This window comes from Cornus florida, unplaced genomic scaffold, assembly GCF_030987335.1.
Source record: "Cornus florida cultivar Cherokee Brave unplaced genomic scaffold, ASM3098733v1 CherokeeBrave_3.0.0_Hap2_Chr03, whole genome shotgun sequence".
Classification (NCBI taxonomy): domain Eukaryota; kingdom Viridiplantae; phylum Streptophyta; class Magnoliopsida; order Cornales; family Cornaceae; genus Cornus; species Cornus florida.
Window position 1 is genome coordinate 28,416,089 of NW_026775573.1, and position 6,620 is coordinate 28,422,708.

The 6,620-nt window shown below is 37.7% G+C and overlaps 1 pseudogene; it reads left to right on the forward strand.

Annotated features, from left to right (window-relative positions):
* LOC132300094 (probable beta-D-xylosidase 5) lies at positions 1 to 4,290 on the forward strand (annotated as a pseudogene).
* The last annotated feature ends 2,330 nt before the right edge of the window (positions 4,291 to 6,620 follow it).

Sequence of the window (6,620 nt, forward strand, 5' to 3'; positions counted from 1 at the left end):
TTACACACGTTACCTTATAGTGTATACTAGTTTATAGTAAAGCAAAAGTTATGTGTAACTTTAGGATCACATTCTAGTCTCAGTGATAGTGCTTATACTTTTCCACCCACATTGAGACACCAAGCACATACACGAGAAGAAGCCATGAAAGCCCATCTTCTCTTGTCTCTCTTCTTCTCACTCCTCCTCCTCCTATTATTCCCACGTGCCACCCACCAATACCCGTGCGACAACCGTGACCCCAACACGACCCACTACGCCTTCTGCAACACCTCCCTCTCATACACAGACCGAGCCAAGGACTTAGTGTCACGCCTAACTCTCCAAGAGAAGGTGAAACAACTAGTCAACAAAGCCACCGGCATTTTCCGGCTTGGCGTCCCCGCCTACCAGTGGTGGTCCGAGGCCCTCCATGGGGTCTCAAACACCGTCCGTTTCAATGCCACCGTGCCCGGTGCAACAAGTTTCCCGGCAGTGATTCTTTCAGCTGCTAGCTTTAATGCGTCGTTGTGGTACGAGCTGGGGCGGGTTGTGTCAACTGAGGCCCGAGCCATGTACAATGCTGGCTTAACCGGGCTGACATATTGGAGTCCGAATGTGAACGTTTTTCGGGACCCTAGGTGGGGACGGGGGCAGGAGACCCCGGGAGAGGACCCTCTGGTAGTGGCTAAGTATGCAGTGAACTATGTCCGAGGTTTGCAGGAGGTGGGACAGGAAGGGAACTTCAGTAGTGAGAAGCTCAAGGTTTCGAGTTGTTGTAAGTATTATACTGCTTATGATGTTGATAACTGGAAAGGGGTTGATCGGTTTCACTTTGATGCAAAGGTATGCATGTTTGATCATTCATATATATATATACGAATATGAATAGTGTTTTTGCCTCTGAAACAACATTGCCAAGTGGAAAGCCGTTATTCATTTCATGCAATTTTTGATACATTAAGGGTTTGTTGCAAATAAAATAATAAAATAATAGAGGGGTATTTTGTAATTTTTTTATAATACAAGGGGTCTACTGCAATTTGGCATGTTTTATTAGTTGGAGTCTTTTGATTAGTTTGGACCACCTATCTAATAATTTCTTATACTACGAGAAAATATAATACTATGAGGTAATTTATATGTGGTCTTCCTGCCCACTGCATATTCATGTTTTTTTTTTTTTTTTTTTTTTGTTCTTCTTCTTCTTCTCTGAAAATTCCTCATTTCTTGTGTATCAAGTCAAATTGAGAAATTTTAAATGTGCATTGGGCATGGATATGGTACTTATAAAATACCCCTAAAGTTTTGTGTACTCTCTCCTCATACTAGGGTGTATCAACTGACCATTTTGTTACTGAAGAAAGGAAAAATAATCAAAGAAGTCCAATTAATATATATATGAACATTGTATTGGGTTGCAGGTGACACCACAGGACATGGAGGATACATATCAGCCTCCATTCAATGTGTAGAGGAGGGGCATGTCACCAGTGTGATGTGATCATATAATAGGGTCAATGGGATCCCCTCATGTGCTGACCCTGACTTGCTCCAAGGGGTAATCAGAGGACAATGGGATCTTGATGGGTTTTTACCTCTCCCATGTTTCTTTAATTTCTATTATTGTATTGTTACTATTTATTATTTTGTTTTGTTGTTATAGTGGTCTGAAAAGAAGCAAAACCCTAATGTTATATAGCATTTTTTTTACCACATTGGCTTTGCCTCTAGAATATTTTCAAGCTGATTTAATTTGAAGGAGACCTTCTTATATCAATATTTGTTGGAGAAATCAAAATAAAATTTTAGTTTTGACCTCAAGATGTAGATTGGGTGGCAAAGGGTATAGTTTGAGAATGCCAACCTGATGAGAAGTTTTTTTTTTTTTTTTGGGGGACCAAGATTGGCACGTGTTATCACTCGGTCATTAGTCTAGGTGGTATAATTTCTCTTTTCTTAAAAGGGAGGTGAGGGATTGAGCATTTGTGGGTGTGTGAATATTTACCTAACTAAAAGATGACATGTGACAAAATGGTTGATGTTTCAAGGGTGAAAATGTAGGATTAAAGGGAGCTTTTTGCACTCTTCTCCTAATGAGAAAACAGAGTGATAAAAAAATGTAATTCATGATTACTCCCTTGGACACAATTGGATTTTGCACATTTCTTCTACTGCCCCAACTATTGATATATGTATGGGAGACAATCTGATATGAAACCAAATGAGCCAACCATTCAAATCTAGTTTAAACTCTTGATGTCATAGATGGGGGACCCTTTTTACTCCTTCAAAATGGTGATATTCCCATGTAGCTTTTTGGTATTTTAATTGTCTTTGTTACCCTAATCAATACTAATACAAGTATACTTTGGAGCAGATATATTGTTTCAGACTGTGACTCCATTCAGGTTTATTTCAACTCTATACATTACACTGCTACACTTGAGGATGCAGTAGCTTTAGCCCTGAAAACAGGTATCTATTTTTTTTTTTAGGTTCAAGGAAACACGCACAAACCCACTATATTGCCCCTGTTAGGGCTCGAATAGAGAGATCATACTATCTGGGCTAATATCCATTGGCAAGCAGGTATCCTAACTGCACCAACATGTCATATGCTAAATAGTCCTACATGATCATGCAGATTTGAACATGAATTGTGGAGATTACCTAGGGAAATACATAGAGAATGCAGTGAAATTGAAAAAAGTGGAAGAGTCTGTTGTAGACCAGGCACTGATATACAACTATGTGGTCTTGATGAGGCTTGGCTTCTTTGATGGTGACCCCACATTGCTCCCATTTGGGAAACTTGGACCTTCTGATGTATGTACCAATGATCATCAATCATTGGCAGTTGAAGCTGCGAAACAGGGAATAGTTTTGCTAGACAACAATGGAGCTCTTCCTCTATCTCAAAGACCATCAAGAATTTAGCCATTATAGGACCTAATGCTAATGTCACTGTGACTATGATAAACAACTATACTGGTGTGCCTTATTGCTACAGTAGCCCTTTGCAGGGGCTGCAAAAGTATGTAGCAATGTGGGATGCAACAATGCAGGCCAAATTGATGCAGCAGTCAAGGCTGCAGCTGCAGCTGATGCTGTGGTGGTAGTAGTGGGGCTTGATCAATCCATTGAGAGGGAAGGGCTAGATAAAGTGAACTTGACATTGCCAGGATTTCAAGAGAAGCTTGTAACTTAAGTGGCTAAGGCCACGAATGGACCGGTAATTCTTGTCATAATGTCAGTTAGTCCGATTGATGTTTCCTTCGCGAAGAACAATTGCAAAATTGGGGGAATTTTATGGGTTGGATATCCTGGTCAAGGTGGAGGGGATGCCATAGCTCAAATCATATTTGGAGACCATAATCCTGGTTTTCTTTCTCTTGAACACACAACACAACACACACACACACACATTTTGTATTGTCTTCAGTGCATCTCTTTAGTTTTTTAGGCATCTTCAGTATTTTACAATGCATTGCAATTGTTTAAGCATAAAGCACAAGTATATTGATACATTTGTATGTGCTCTCAGGTGGAAGGTCACATTTTACTTGGTACCCACAAGAGTATGTAGATCAAGTGCCAATGACAAATATGAACATAAGAGCTAATGCCACTAGAAACTTTCCGGGAAGAACCTACCGATTCTACAATGGCAAATCTCTCTATGAATTTGGCCATGGACTAAGCTATTCAAAATTTTCCACCTCCCTAATATCTGCCCTTTCCACCATAAACATCCTATCTTCCGAGTCCACCATGCAGCCTAATGGCCAAGCAATCGACATTTCAAGTATAGATTGCCAGAATCTAGAAGTGGAAGTGATGATTGAAGTGAAAAATGAGGGGCCTATGGATGGTGCCCATGTCGTGCTATTGTTTTGGAAGCCGGCTAGCTTACAAGGGGTGATTGGGACACCGAATGTTCAGCTGGTGGGGTTTGAGACCGTGGAGGTGAAGAGAGGGAAGACGGGGACAGCAACCGTGAAGTTGGACGTGTGCGAGGAGCTTAGTGTGGTGGATGAAGATGGAAAGAGGAAGTTGATCCTTGGACCGCATACACTTGTAGTTGGTTCTTCTAATGAGCACCACCTGAAGCACAATTTCAATGTCAATGTGACTGGAAGTGCCTTATCTATGTAATATAACAGCTAAGAGTACTACCACCACTTCTACAAACCATTATTAATAATATTGGCTAATTAAGAGTAAAAGTAAAAGCTAGAATACATGTGAAAGAGATGGATTCCCTTATATGTAATTGAAGCCTTTATTTGCATTTAATAGAAGCTTCTCTCTGACTACAAAATATCACCCTACCCTTTGAAACTTATTTGATCTTTGATAATACAGGAAAATAAATGAAATCCAAGATTTTTCTCTGGATATTTTGGCAATTGGTGCGACCGAGCGTGTGCACAAAATAATGCACAACACTTTAGGTTTAGAAATAATGTCAAGTGGGCACCATATTTTAAAATTTATAAAACCACTAAACACTTATACTATGGAGTATGAAGTGAGCAGGGATCGTCCCAAGAGATCTAAACAATTATAGGTTTTTCAGAATTGAATTCTACTTTAGTGCTTATGTGATTACTAAAAAGGTTTGGTTTTGTGATTAGACTAATTTTAAACTTAATAAAGCAAATAAAGAGTAGAGTATAAAAGATTGGAAAGAGACTTAGGGTGTAGGATTCACCACTAAGCACATTCCTTAACTCACTCACTTTCAACTAATTGGGGAAATAATTAAATGTAATTCTAATATAGCTAATACTTGCAAAGAAAAGTATGAAGCATCAATTTCAAGTTTGAATTGCATACCTAATGACAAATAAACTAAGTGTAGTGCAATTCACCAATCCAAAGAATGGTCCATCAATTCAAGTTACAATTCTAGCTTACATTAATCTAGAAGATAATGCAATTGTGACAAAAAGTATAGAATTCAAATATAAGTATGGATGGTCTACTTATCTAATAATTGAATTGCAATTAAATTAATTAATCTTAAATTAAACTAATTAAACATGAATTTAAAACTAATTAGACAATAAATTAACCTAAACATGTAGTGCCATCCATCAAATAAAACTAATTTTCCATCAATTTGAATACGATTACAACTAATTAATCACATGCATAGACATCACAAGAATCAATTTACAAGGAATTCAAGTGTATAGCTTGTTTATTCATCAATAACACATAAGACAACATGAGATTAATACGAATAAACAATTAAAAGAATTAAATCATGTTATTCAAGTCTATACATCAATTACATAAATAAATCCCCAAAAAGTATGAAAACAGAGAGAGAATAGGTTACATGCTTAGGGTTTATCCAACCCTAAGTAGGAGAATTAGCCACTCATGGTTGATGGAGTTGAAGATAGAACAATCTCCATCCTTGGATTCATCATCTCTGAGTTTCTTCTCAAAACCCTAACCTGTTCTTGTTTTTTCTCCTCTTTCCCGTGTTTTTCCAAAGAGAAAAAAAATATGATATAGAATAATAATTAATTCACTTAATAATTCTAATGATATTCACCTAAATAAAATAAATACTAACCCTAATCTAATGGCTCACTAGGCCTTAAGTAACAACCCTATTAAAGCCAATAGTTCACAAAATAAGCCCAAACAATAAAAAAAAATCTGTAATATTGCCAAGTCCTGGGGGATCGATCCCCCACCCTGGGGGATCGATCCCCCCCAGAGTTGGAAATTTCCTTTAAGCCTTATTTAGCTCCATTTTGGCTCCGGGCTAATTGGTTTGCTTCTTCATCTTTGGGAACATCATCAAAGGCTCGAGATTGACCGCTTTCGAAGAATAAACACACTATACGAGTAATGAGCTACGACCTCTTTTTGTCATTTTCTGAACTTTTTCTGAATATCTTTGCTTGACTCCAAAAAAGCTTTAATGGACCGTTCTTAGCTCATTTTAACTTTATTGCCCTGAAATACACATAAACATAAATTAGGACTAAACACATGAAATTAAGATAGATGCAAAGACTGAAATACCCTAACTTAGGTGCTGAAATGTGCAACATTTAAGTACTTATCAAGCCCCCAAACTTAGATATTGCTAGTCCCTAGCAATGAACTAAAGTATGGAAATGAAACAAACATATATACAACTATGAACTAATAAAGCAAATAAAGATAACACCACTTTCGTAGGGATCACGGTTGCATTTAGCATATGTAGCAAGCCTTTTAAACCCCTAGATTACCCCTAGTGGACGAGTGAAGTCTCGTGAGGGTTTCCAAAAATGGTACCCACAAACATCAAAAGCTCTTTCTTACTTGAGAAGCAACGACACATATTAAACAAGTGTTGAAAGTAGACTACCTCAAGTATGCAACTTTCTGCCAGTTCTAAGCTATTATCAACATTTCAACATCATGTAAGCAAAAACGGTCCTCCACACATCAATCAATTAACATGCAAATTGAATCAATTCTATCATCCTTTTAAGTGAACCGGCATCAAAATGTGTTGCTATCCTAATAAATCAAAGTAATGGCATAGCCTTACCCTTAAACTAGCATGCAGATATAGTACCAGACATCAAGACATTGAATGAACCTTGTTATTTAATCAAACATTC